Genomic DNA, 14,949 nt, shown 5'->3' with positions numbered 1-14,949 from the left:
TGTCTTAGTTTTACCTTTGCTGTCGCCTTTACACCTCATTGCTCCAAATGTTTTGTTCTTTTCCATCCTTGTTCTGACACCATGTCACTTTCTTGTTGGTACACGAATAAATGAGTCTTCATGGGTTCTGTTTAAGCAGCTTTATTCTATATAAACAAATTACTGTAAAGCTTATTTGACTATGACTAAGTAACATATGCAAACTAACTGCTGTGGTCATACATGCTTACACAGTGGCTTCTGCTTCAAAATGGCACAAGGGATTGCACGTGTCTGGAATTTATATGTGCACACACAGCCTTGCATACTTTCAGTGAAAATGCACTTTCACGAAACTCATTACTGCAAATATAAACAAAAGATACACACACAGAAAAAAATAACACAAATGCATTTATGCAGGGGGGCAAGCCCCCCACTACTACCCGCCACTTTTATATAGTAACTCCAAGATCACACTACAGTGGGGAAAAGGGAATATTCCCTTATCCTCACTGTACCATGATCTATGACAACTACTCAGTGTACTGAGTTTTGCGATAGTGCGTTTTCATTGGAATGCACTTCCACCAAACTCAGCTTGCTTATTTACTTCTCGTAGAAGTTTGCTTTCAGTGGGTCGAAGTAGACTCGTGTGTGTATGTGTGTGTGTGTGTGTGTATATATATATATATATATATATATATATATATATATATATATATATGGGAACACTTTATAAGCTTGAAATACTGAAATGTCAAAATTCAGTACTTCGAGTTCATAAAGTGGAAGGATCGAAACATCACAAACACAGGAGCGTGAAATTCAAAATCTCGAATGCGGGAGGTTTTGAATTAGCAGTTCTGGTGTTGCAATGTGTTTGTGGATTCAGGTAAGTGTTTATGTTTAAGAATGTTGGGTGGGGGCTGTACTGTGTGTTAGTGTGTGTTGTTACTGTGATGTGTGTGTGCGAGAGGAATGTAGTTTGTGGTGGTGGTGTTTTGTGTGTGTGTGTGTATGTAGTGTGACCTTGTAGTTAGAATATTTAAGTGTGGGGGGTGCAGGGGGGCTTGCCCCCTGCATATAATAAGGGTAGGTGTGTGTGCTTGTTTACTTGTGTGTGTGTGTGTTGTTATGGTGTTTGCAAGTGTTAGGTGTTTGAATTTCACGGTTTTGGGATTTAGGACTTTGTGACTGTAGTTTCGGGTATTTGGATTTTCTACTGATTCTGCAATTTGACATTTCAGAAGTTCAAGCTTATAAAGTGAATCCATATATATATATATATATATATATATATATATATATATATATATATATATATATATACACACACACACACACACACACGTGTGTGCATGCATGTATGTGTGTGTGTCTGTGAACACATGAAAAACAAGTGTTGAACAGAAGTTAATGTTTTCAATGAAAAAATCCTAGATTAACAGCTCTTGGTTCATCCTTTCTAATGCTGCATTATTATTATAAGACCCAAAAATTGTCAGCAAACTACAAGGAGCAATGGTTACTAAAAGTGCTGCAGATATGGAGGAGTGAACAGCCCACCTCCAACTTGATCTTCCCTGGTATTACACAAAGCTCTGCCACTTATCAATGAACCACATAACTCTCTAAACTCAAAGTCTTTTGGTCATGTTTAGGTTCTGCTGTATAAGCTTCTGTTCACTCCTGAAATTCCTGATTTTTAGTGGATTCTTCTTGGTTTCGTAATATCCCTGAAATCCTTCTTTCTTTCTTTCAGTACTACTACCTTGACTTTTTCAACCTACTTCATGCTATGAGTGTAAAGCACCTTTAATTTTAAATTGCCTATAAAAGAGGAAACGCAACACAAATGAACTAGTTTTTGTGTATTTCAGCTTGCTGTGAGACACAGATCAAATGCTAGTTAAGCTACTTGTTAGACAAGTTACAATGCAGCTTTAGGTATATTAGCAGTTTTAATGATGAAATATTTTGCCAAAATAAAGATTTACAGAAATTAAGAAAAGCAGTTTAGTGCTCCAACAAAACAAGAAAAAAGTAAAATGATGTAAGAGTAAGATGCAAGATGTGAAAACCTAATATTTCATATTTGTCCCGGTCTCCTTTAATAAACACATCACACCAAATGACATTTGACGACCTTTATTAAATTTCCATAACATAGCTTTGTTCACCAAATTCATTAATTACAACTATTCATAATATAATTGATTCTAAACACAACATAACATTATTGTAATGTTAATCAGGGCAGCGTACCTGCTCACCCTGCCCCAGTAAGCAGCATCCATACTTCTGCTCACTTACTTTACTTATGAAGCACCATCCTTGTAATGTTAATCAGGGCAGCGTACTACTCATCCTGCCCAACAAGCAGAGTCCATACCTCTGCTCGCTTACTTTACTCATGAAGCAGCGTCCCATCTCACTTCATAAACCATTCATTGAATTACCTTCCACCAAATAAACTGCATCCTTACCTCACCTTGCTTTTCTATTCAGCAAGCTTCCTCCAACTACTCATTTCCTTTCCTCAGATCCTTGAAATGAACATCCAGACACCAGAGGGGGAACAGAAGAGGACAAGCCTATCCCTCTTCTCCGCCACGCAGCCTGACCAGGCTGTTCCTCCTCCCTTCTACCCAGAATTGTTTAATCCACTACTTCCCATAAAGGGAAGAGTCAAGCCAAACATCATTCGGTGTACCCATCTGTAAAGCACCTTAGCATCTCGTCATAAATCCACCTTACCATACCACCACTGAAACACACCCTTATGAAACTAAATAAAGTAGGATTACTGTGACCCCACTGCACCACCAGAACATCCACCCCAAAAGAATACATGCCCTTTCAGCCTGCTTCCTTCACAGCTGAAATTATGGTTCAACCTGAAAGGATTGACTACCTATAACCACAACAAAACCACAAACTATAACCCCTTGAACTCAAATTGACACCCAGTCAAAACTTTTAGTTATGTACTCACCATAACTTCAGATGTTTGGGATCCATCTCGCCTACATTCTGACTGATGGGTTCGGAGCCGATCTCTCGGCTCCCGCACGCTTATGCTATAGAGCGAGGCCTCTAATTGGCTGAGCTATCTTTATCCCAGGATGCACCACCACTAATCCCCCAGATCTTGTTTGTCCGCATACATGCACACATGCACAGCTTGTTTATATAACATTGTTAGATGTTTCAAGATGAAACAACAGGATTCGACCTTCTGATATCCTTTGATCTCCAAGGAAGGGGAAGGAGGGTGGGTTATTAGGAATGTAGGAGATGGATCCCAAACATCTGAAGTTATGGTGAGTACATAACTAAAAGATGTTATGTGATCCTATCTCGCCTACATTCTGACTGATGGGACAGCGTCCCTAGCACCTAAATCCCGGTGGCTCATTGGAAAACACTCCTGAGCACTGTGGAACCAAATGAAGCTCGTCCTCTAGATGCCACATCTAATTTGTAGTGAGAAATGAAGGTGTGCGGGAAGACCATGTAGCAAAGAGCACAAATGTCACCAATAGCAAGCTTAGAATGAAATGCTACAAGTAGCCATAGCCCTTGTAGAATGAGCCTTGACAGAGGTGGAAAGCTCTTTGTTAGAATAAATATAAGCTTGAGTAATACAGTCCCTGATCCATTTGGCAATAGTGACCTTTGTGACCGCGTTGCCCAATTTGTTTTCTGCAAAGGACACAAACAACTGATCTGTCTTCCTTGATTGTTTGGTCCTGTCCAAATAAAAACGTGAACTGCCTGTGGACATCTAGTGTGTGGAAAATAAACTCCGCTTATTGGAGTATTTTGGGAAAAAAACTGGGAGCTCTAACGACTGTTGCAAGCATAAAGTAGAACAGACTTTAGGAACAAAAGAAGGATTTGGTCTGAGGGATACCCTGTCTGTATGAAAACCAAATACGGGGTTTCACTGACAAAGCTTGAAGTTCTGAAACCCTCCTGGCTGAAGTAATTGCCACTAGAAAGGCTGTCTTCCATGATAGAAACTTTAGATCACAGGTAGCTGCCGGTTCAAAGGGAAAAGAAGTCAGGGCACATAATACTATATCGAGATCCCATGGAGGTGCAGGATGAGAAATCGGAGGTCTTAATAAAGCAGCACCTTTCAAGGTCTTACACAACCTGTTGCTCATTAAAGGTGGGTCTATGGATTCATGAAAATTAGAAATCGCTGCCAATTGTACTTTGATGGTAGAAACAGAAGAGCCTTGATTGAAAAGAGAGGTCAGGAATTTGAGTACCTCTGCCACAGGAGTAGAAATGGGGTCCAGGCCCCGGAGTTGAGCCCAGATAGCAAACCTTTTCCATTTGCTAGAATACAGTTTCTTCGTAGCCGACTTGTGGGCTGAAGACAATATGTGCACCACATCTGGATCAAGTGCATGTCTCCTGACTATGGTCGGAACAGGAGGAGCCAGGCCGTCAATTTTAATGTGTGTAGGGACTGGTGTAGTAGTCCCGACTGATGAATCAGTAGGTCTGGGACCTGGTCCAGGAACCATGGACCTTCCAGAGCATGTCTCCAAAGATAGGGAAACCACACTTGACGAGGCCAGTACCGAGCAATTAAGATCATCTTGCTGCCTCAGAGATGCCTTTTGAATCACCCCCGGGGGGAGGATTAGACCAAATTGGGCTAACTTTTCTTAGAATTCCATTGATTTGCAACAGTTTTGACAGTTAACAATAAAGCTAGACTTTGGTTTTGCTGACTTATGCTTGTATGGGACTGAGATGGCGGTGGAGCTTGTACTTCTCCTGGAACTTTTAGGAATACTCAGCACCTTCTTTGGAATTCCTATAGTTGCTCTTGGCTTAGGCCTGTTTCTGCTTGCCACGTGTTGCATACTGTCTACATTTACACTGGAGCTTACTGAAACCACGATTTTGCCATTTGTTAGCATGTTTGTGTGCCTTTCTGTCACCTCATAGATCTGACAAATCTCTATTGCCTTACTTAATGTCAAATCACAGTCGACAGTGAAGCAAATCTTCCTCTACAGCAACAACTATTAATACCACATACAAGTCTATCCTTTATATTTCAGCTCATCTTTCAAGTCACCAAACCAACAGATTTTGGCCTTGTTCCTGCAAGTCAAGTTATATATAAGCTACCAAATGTTTCCGCCATGTTATGATTTCTGTGTGTAAAACAAATGCTTCTCTGGGCCGTAATGTTAGGTCTGGGGGTTACTTTAGTTTCTCTGAAAATCAGTTTAAACACTCTCAGTCTTCTCTGGATTCAGCTTACAACAACAATATGGCAGTCTGTACCATCACCTTCATACACTGCTGGTGCATATACAAATGATGCGGCTCTCTCTTATAGCCTCAAAATCCTGCTATATTCAGCCAGAATGCAATGCGCTCTTGTACAGCCACATCTCTATGTGCACCAAGCCAGGCTTATTATAAAAAATATTGTATTCCTTTCAAAGATTCTCCAGTTCTCTGCAATATTCTGGTCAAACACAAGCGGTTGTGGTTTTCGAAACCCATCTACCAAATTAACACATACCAGCAAAGGGTCTTGTAAATACATACAAATAAACACACACACACATATATGTGCATAAGTAATTGGTATGAACATTCAATTTGGTTAACACTCTTCCTCTTTACAACTGCACTTTCTTTCTTTGTGCTTATCGGTATTGTGTGAATGAATAACCACGTATTGCTTTCAATTGATTGGACTTTGCAAAATAAACCTCTCAGGCTTCTCAATGCTATACTGCACTTTTCAAAATATCTTTTCAAATCTCTATGCCTCACTGTGCTTTATGAAATATCTTTTTAAATTTCTCAATGCTTTATTGTACTTTGTGAAATAACTTTTAAAATTACTTATTGCTTTAAGGAACTCAGTGGAATAACTTTTCAACTAATTTACTGCTTTACAAAGCTTAACAGAATACTTTCTCAGACTTTGCGATGCTTTTATGAACTCGAGTAGAAGTTTCTTGACTTTATGCTGCTTTTGAACTTTTTAGATAAGTAAAGGCAGTAATGCTAAATCATCAGCTAATGTGAATCGGTAAAGGCAAAATGCTAACATCATCAGCTTTTGAATTGGTAAAGCGCAAAAATGCCAGTGGAAGTAGTTTACTTGGAAATTTATTGATAGAGGTAGGCATGGGTTTCGGTGTGCATTATCACTTATTAGAGTCATCATTGAAGAAATGTTTGAGAATTTTGCAATTACGCAACCAAGCAATTCTAGGAGCCCTGAAATACTCTTGCACTGTTTTATAACAAACACATTTTTTTAATACAAGAAACTCATTAAGCAATTGCACAATGCAAATAATCATACTCTGGTTACCCAAATTCAATGCCTTTTGAGGTATACGCACTTTACAAATGACTAGATGCAATACACTGAAATGTTTAAAATGGCTGCACCTTACCAGGCAACTATTTACTGGGTTCAAGAAGCACTCTGTAATGGCAGCACTCCCAGAACAGCCACACCCAGCACAAGAACCTTTCTTCAAACAACCATGCTTCAATTGAATTACAAGAGACAGTTCCACACACAATGAACTCTTCCAAATACATGTACAGTAATAAGCACACATTATAAGCACTTTTACACAAACTGAGATACTTTTGAATGACTTTAGTTACTGTATTTGATATTTCAAACAAAGTCATAGTTATGCACACAAACAGCACTTTGCCCAACATAGCAGTCTCCTTGCTTTATTTTATCTGATGTGTCCCTTTTCTTTTTTATTCTTTGTGCTCGTTTAAACCCCTTTCATTTTTTATGCTCCAGCGATTTTCTTTTTGTCATTGTACTCTAAACATGCCCAGTTATACCATATATACTCTTTGGTTGCTTTAAACATGCACCGTTCTGTAGTTTAACATGCTTGTTTTATCTTTCAAACGTTTGTTCTTGGCCAAACACTTTTATCTAAAACATTTTCTTTAGTTAACTTTTTTGAGATTTCTACTTGCTCTGCTAATGCAGTCTATGCCCTTGTAATGCCTTTAGGTGCCTGTTGCACCGAGTAAATAATTTTTTATTTGCTTCTCATTTGCCTTCTTAATTCATTCTGGTTTAATGTAGCACTGTTTTGTCTTGGTTTTACCTTTGCCGTCCAATAGCCTTTACACCCTCATGCGGCTCCAAATGTTTTGTTCTTTTTCCATCCTTGTTTTGACACCATGTCACTTTCTTGTTGGTACCGCGAATAAAACGAAACCCAGTCTTCATGGGTTCTGTTTAAGCAGCTTTATTCTATATAAACAAATTACTGTAAAGCTTATTTGACTATGACTCAAGTAACTTATATGCAAACTCAACTGCTGTGGTCATACAGCCAATGCTTACACAGTGGCTTCTGCTTCAAAATGGCACAAGGGATTGCACGGTGTCTGGAATTTATATGTGCACACACAGCCTTACGCACTTTCAGTGAAAATGCACTTTCATGAAACTCAACATACTTTCGAATACAAACAAAAGATACACACACAGAAAAATAAATACAAAATGTATTTATGCAGTGTGGGCAAGCCCCAATTACCACCACGCCACTTTTATATAGTAACTCAAGATCACACTACAGTGGGGAAAGGGAATATTCCTCTATCTCACTGTACCGCTGATCTATGACAACTACTCAGTGTACTGAGTTTTCGCGATAGATAGTTTTTCATTTGGAATGCACTTCCACCAAACTCAGCTTGCTTATTTACTTCTGTGAGAAGTGTAACAGTAAGGTTGTAGATAGGTATTATTGTGACTGTGTGTGTGTGTATGTGTGTGTGTGTATATATATATATATATATATATATATATATATATATATATATGGGAACACTTTATAAGCTTGAAATACTGAAATGTCAAAATTCAGTACTTCGAGTTCATAAAGTGGAAGGATCGAAACATCACAAACACAGGAGCGTGAAATTCAAAATCTCCGAATCACGGGGAGGTTTTGAATTAGCAGTTCTAGTGTTACCAAATGTGTTTGTGTGGATCTGTGTGTATTTTATGTTTAAGAATGTTGGGTGGGGAGCTGTGGTGTGTGTTAGTGTGTGTTGTTGCTGTGATGTGTGTGTCTTGAGAGGAATGTAGTTTGTGGTGGCGTGTGTTTTGTGTGTGTGTATGTAGTGTGAAGGCCTTGTGGTTAGGAGAATGGCCCCAAGTGTGGGGGGTGCAGGGGGGCTTGCTCTGCCTATATAAGGACGCAGGTGTGTGTGCTGTGCTTGTTTTACTTGTGTGTGTGTGTGTGCTGTTATGGTGTTTGGTGCGTTAGGTGTTTGAATTTCACGGTTTTGGGATTTAGGACTTCATGACTGTGTAGTTTCGGGTATTTGGATTTTCTACTGATTCTGCAATTTGACATTTCAGAAGTTCAAGCTTATAAAGTGAATCCATATATATATATATATATATACACACACACACACACACACACACACACACACACACACACACACACACACGTGTGTGCATGCATGTATGTGTGTGTGTCTGTGAACACATGAAAAACAAGTGTTGAACAGAAGTTAATGTTTTCAATGAAAAAAATCCTAGATTAACAGCGCTTGGTTCATCCTTTCTAATGCTGCTTATCGTTATTTTAAAACCCAAAAATTGTCAGCAAGCTACAAGGAGCAATGGTTACTAAAAGTGCTGCAGATATGGAGGAGTGAACAGCCCACCTCCAACTTGATCATCCCTGGTATTACACAAAGCTATGCCACTTATCAATGAACCACATAACTCTCTAAACTCAAAGTCTTTTGGTTGTGTTTAGGTTCTGCTGCCAGCTATGCTGTTCCTCTCACAGAAATTCCTGATTTTTAGTGGATTCTTCTTGGTGTAAAGTAATATCCCCTGAAATCCTTTTCTTTCTTTCTTTCAGTACTACCACCTTGCCTTTTTCAACCTACTTCATGCTATGAGTGTAAAGCACCTTAATTTTAAATTGCCTATAAAGAGAGGAAAACGCATAACACAAATGAACTAGTTTCTGCGTATTTCAGCTTGCTGTGAGACACATAGATCAAATGCTAGTTGTTACTTGTTAGACAAGTTACAATGCAGCTTTAGGTATATTAGCAGTTTTAATGAGTAAAAATATTTGGCAAAATGTAAAGATTTACAGAAATGAAGAAAAGCAGTTTAGTGCTCTAAACAAAACAAAGAAAAAGTAAAATGATGTAAGAGTAAGATGCAAGATGTGAAAACCCTAATATTTCATATTATTTGTCCCGGGTCTCCTTTAATAAACATGATCACACCAAATGACATTTGATGACCTTTATTAAATTTCCATAACATATAGCTTTGTTCACCAAATTCATTTAATTACAACTATTCATAATATAATTGATTCTAAACACAAACATAACATTATTGTAATAAGTTAATCAAGGCAGCGCACTCTGCTCATTCCACTCCTGCCCCAGTAAGCAGCATCCATGCTTCTGCTCACTTACTTTACTTATGAAGCACCATCCTTGTAATGTTAATCAGGGCAGCGTGACTGCTCATCCTGGCTCCCAACAAGCAGAGTCCATACCTCTGCTTGCTTATTTTACTCATGAAGCCAGCCAGTCCATCTCACTTCATAAACCATTCATTGAATTACCTTCCACCAAATAAAGCTGCATCCCCTTACCTCCCCACCTTGCTTTTCGATTCAGCAGGCTTCCTCCAACCACACATTTCCTTTCCTCTCAGATCCTTGAAATGAACATCCAGACACCAGAGGGGAGAACAGAGGCAAGCCTATCCCTCTTCTCCGCCTATGCAGCCTGACCCAGGCTGTTCCTCCTCCTTCTACCCAGAACTTGTTCAATCCACTTCAGCACATAATTAAGGGGAAGAGTCAAGCCAAACATCATTCGGTGTACCCATCTGTAAAGCACCTTAGCATCTCGTCATAAATCCACCTTACCATACCACCACTAAAACACACCCTTATGAAACTAAATAAAGTAGGATTACTGTGACCCCACTGCACCACCAGAACATCCACCCCAATAGAATACATGCCCTTTCAGCCTGCTTCCTTCACAGCTGAAATTATGGTTCAACCTGAAAGGATTGACTACCTATAACCACAACAAAACCACAAACTATAACCCCTTGAACTCAAATAGATACCCAGTCAAAACCACCATTATCAAGTCTCACACCAATGACCCTGTCAACTGTAGCATATCACCTTAGACCAACAACTACCCATTTCTGGATGTGCAACAACTCATTTACCATAGGGAATAGTCTAACTCCCAAAACTTTAATGTCCTAACCTTAGATGGCAGAAAACCTGCACCCCTTGACCTAGTTCCTGAAAACTCACCTATGCTCAGCAATAAAGTACTCTACATGCCCAGCCATAAACACCCCCAATTCATTCATTACCAAATGACAATCAGAACTAGAACCCAGGCCACCCCACTCAAAACATCCTCGCAACCATCCTAGCTAGAAAACTCTAACTACTAACCATCCTTAACCCCTGTTTGTCCTTTGCTTTTCCCCTCGAAGACTCCCCTCCCATTATGTTACCTATACCACTAGTAAGTAATTAAGACCTGTCCTACAGCAGCCATATCCTGCATCCAGGCTTCCTTTAAACATTCTAACTCCCCTGTAACAGCACATCCAATTTCCAAAATTACCCAAACACAGCCACTGACCTACCATGCTTCCTAAAACTCCTGCCATCTACTTGAATTATAAAGTTACCCCAAATTCCTGGAACCAGCGGCTGGTCCTGTTAAGACAACCAGCAACCATACCACAGTCATGCCAACCCCAAAATAGCCCTATTCCTTCAGCCTTCCCCTACTAAAAGTATGATGCTTGGCAAATTGACAAACACCAAAATCCCATATCCCTTGGCTTTCCCCTTTAAGGCTTCCACTCAATATGCCCTCTATCCCCCAATAATGAATTCAACCCTAAAAATCCACTCATGGACCTCAACCCACCCTTTACCTATTTAACAGTAATCCACCTGTGCTGTCTTTGTTTGCCACTGCAGCCAAACATCATGCATCACCTTCAGGTCACCAACTGATCTGACTCTCCACACCTTTCCACAACCGCACTACCCATCATTCTAGCTATGGACACAATGGTCAATATATGCTCATCCCTCATTGATCTGTAAAATTAAAGAAACTCTTAATGCACTGCCATAACCAAAGTATTTTAATCTTAAATGTTATCCACGGGACCCACCACCATATTCCTTCATCACTGTCCAAAGTATGAGTAAGTCTAAATCCTGACATAGCAGCTGATAATGTCATATATGACAGTTAAGCCTTTGGGACTAAGGAGACAAATTATTTCCCAGAGACTGCCTCAATCTCTGAAACACAGCGTGTTGTTGTCCACTCCAAACGTCAACTTGAAGAGTGGATGGGTAACATCACCCCAGAGCCAGTAGCCTAGCAACTTCCTATGATCCTAAGATTGCTGTGACTCCACCCCACCTGCTTGAACCCCAGCAACAGTGACATGCCTTAATGTCCCCTAAATAAAATGAATTACCAGTAACTTCATCATGCCCCTTGCAAGAACCCCAAACTTCGATCACCACAGAATCCATTCCCATTGAGATCCCCATACCTTTAGCAACTAGGATATCCACCGTGACAACTTGCTTCCACCATCTGCGAGCTCCCTACATAGCACTGCTCCAATTCAGATGCCTATCTACACACCACCATCTGCACAGAGAAAGACAGATGTAAATCCTCTGACATGCATTAGTAAGGGACCTCTTTGTTCCCCATTATAATGGCAACCTTCCTCACGTTAGTAATGGAATGAAAATCAGTCAGGGATGAGGTACAATTCAGGGCGCCAAGACACGGAGTAAGTTTAGACAAAAGAAATGGGCTCAACTGTATTCTTTTTTTTCCCCCGCTGCCATTACAGCACCCACTTCATATCAGACAAAGTGCATGTGGTGCATGTAAAAAACTACCCTACATGTGTTACAAATTATGCCCCTACAAACATGGTAAAATAACTATACCTCTCAACCTCTTAGGGCCAAAATCTGGACAAAGCCTAAAATGATATAGGGACAAATAGGGACAGAATTTAGATATTGCCCTTAGAAACTTAGAAAGTTGACCGAATAATAGGTTTTGCATTAGCATAAATTTTCTAAAGGCTGTGGAGTCTCAAACTCAAATGTTTGTCATTATTTAATGACTTCAACCCTATTTGCCAGAAAAGCACATGTTTTAGGAGGAACACACCAAAACAGGAGGCAAAATCTGGACGTTCTGCAAAAATCTGTACAGCTGAGAGGTATGGTGGATATACAGTAACAGGTTGCAAACAACATTTTAAGCAGCCCCATGTCCGCACCACCCAGCCCGCGCATGTGCAGACTACCATGCTACCTCAAGCAAGCCTCACACTCTGAGCCTAAAGCCCATGAAAGGAAATCTGCGTTTTTTTCAATGGGCAAAACATACAGTGTCCACCACAGCCAAGCACAAAGTCAGATACCAAAACGCACCCTCCACAAACTGCAACAACCACAAAGAGCCACCATTGCCATGCCCTTCCCTCACTTCCCCATCCAAACCCCAGAAAAAGACACCCCACCACATCAACAACTCTCCCAACACAACCCTCCCCACACAGAGGCGCCCACGCCTGCCACCAAAACACACACAAACATGATCCCAACCAGAACCCCTGAAAAGAAGGCCCATATAGTACACTATCAACACTACACCCTCAATAGTCAAATGTGAATCCAAAACACTGCAAAAGTCACTGTTCTGGAGAGGTGCCAAATCCCCTCTCTGTCTGTCTATCAAAGATGGACTACTTGGGATTTGCCCAATAAATAAACAGTGAAAATCCAGAGCTAGTTTTCATTGCAAATGATCATTTCCTTCACTCATAGATTAGACAGACAAACAAGATGTGGTCCTCAGTCACTCACAAATCCACCCCACTGATGACTCCTGACCATGCACAATGAAAACATGCATGCCAAGCACATCACATTGTGATTCCATATCTATAGGATTACAACAAGGCTTCTTGGATGTTCCATCCAAAATGCACATCCTGAGATTGGAGTCCAAAAGCAAGAGGTCACTGTCAATCAGCATGCATACACCACACTAAAATAACTAGACTACATCACCTTGAGCACAAACTGAGGCATTTCTAACCAAAGTTTTCCAGTACACTACTTTACAACAAGAGCCTTCGGGTGGCAAACAGGACACTGCCATGGCACATGACCCCCAGAAAGCACAGAGCAGCAGACAGTCAGACCCCTAAGGCTGACCATCCAGATAGGAAGACAGACATAATTTTAGTCAAAAACCACCTCTGTACCAAGAACCGCTCATTGAAGCAAGAGAGCCCAGCACCGGGTCCATAGCTCTCCAACTGATATATTCTACACAGCTTGAATTCACAACAAAATCTCTCATCTATGCTACAGCAGTCTCTGCGAGCAAACCCATTGTGTCACCCAGAACAAGACACTTTCAAAGAATGTCACCGATCTCCCGAAGATCTCAAGAAAGACTGCTGACAAAGAAAACAAAAAAGATGAGACCAAAGGAAAAATCCCCACATACATTCACCGATCAGTGTGAAACGATCAAACATAATTTCAACCTTCACATGTGCAGTTGTTTAATCTGGCTCCACAATAAGAGCATGATCCATCCTCTCCAACATGGCCACTACAAAAGAGCTCCAGCTATCCTTTTCACACTACCACAGACAGAATCAGTCATAGTGGACACAACAGCCAAAATACAGCACTTGCTGCGATAGCCATGACCGTTCCTGGCAAGATGAACAAAACAGATAGACAGTCAAGCAATTGCAATGAAACAAGTATCTCTCAAATCTACAGGAAAGACTAAGCAAAAGAAAACCACAAAAGGTTGTCATGTCACTCACTGCAGACACATCTTCCCCTGTTCTACATCCAGACTGCTGTCAATGTAATGGACTGAGGACTACACAAACAAGTAGGGAAGCAACAAAGCACAGGATTAGCTTGACACAACACAGGCAATCTCCATTTGCTTTCATGACTGCAGTGCCCCCAAAAAGTCAAAATGACTTGGCTAATTGTTTGCTACAACAAAGCAGACATTGTGGACTCTGCAAGGGCAGTCATTACCACTTGGTTTCAACTGTACTGACATACACAAGCACAGGCTTAGTATCTCTTCCCCTTCCTTTTTTTTTTTTTTTAAAATTAGGAATCTCCGACATCACTCTGCACATGTGCACCAGCAACCTCTTCCCCCAAGGAACCAACAGCCTGCGAGATGACCTACGTGGCTTCCACTGACTCCCAAACCACCAACAAAACCAGCTGAGATGAGGCAAGACCCGCAAAACCACCACCAGTGGCCGAAAAGGAAGGGCACAAATGCCTCTCCTCTTCTTCTTCTCTTTTTCTTCAAAACTCCCCTCTCATGACACAAACACAACAACACAAAATGCTCCCACCCCCACCAACTAGGGGACCAAGCCAGCACTCCTTAGCCCCAGCCAGCAGCCGACTGGGATCCCCTTCAGCAAAATCCCAAGCACTCAGCCCATGAAAGGAGGCACTGCCATGAATCAACCACCAATGAGAAGATGCCACCATCGCTCCCAGCAGACACCATGCAACCACACAACACCCCAAACCAAGATCCAAACCAGATCCAAACAAAATCAACTATCAACCAACAAATTCCCTGCAATTTCACCCACAAACCACCGAGCAAGCTACCCCAACCCAATAGCTCCTCAACCTCACTTATCCCCAGCCACGTCACTCTGATCATGGCTACTTACCAACCCCAAGTGTTCCTTGATGTTACTGATCTGTATGTGCACTTCTTATTAAATTTCCCTCTTATGTACCACTTTCCTCCACATCCCCAGCC

The 14,949-nt window shown here is 40.9% G+C and overlaps 1 protein-coding gene across 2 annotated transcripts in view; it reads left to right on the top strand.

Annotated features, from left to right (window-relative positions):
- CPNE6 (copine 6) overlaps nucleotides 1–14,949 on the top strand; it is an 886,978-nt gene that overhangs the window by 155,274 nt on the left and 716,755 nt on the right. The window lies entirely within an intron of this gene.

This window comes from Protopterus annectens, chromosome 16.part0 (genome assembly GCF_019279795.1).
Source record: "Protopterus annectens isolate FY-2018-M chromosome 16.part0, PAN1.0, whole genome shotgun sequence".
Classification (NCBI taxonomy): Eukaryota; Metazoa; Chordata; order Ceratodontiformes; family Protopteridae; genus Protopterus; species Protopterus annectens.
The sequence above is the reverse complement of the archived record's forward strand: the minus strand, read 5'-3'. Positions and strand labels throughout refer to the sequence as shown.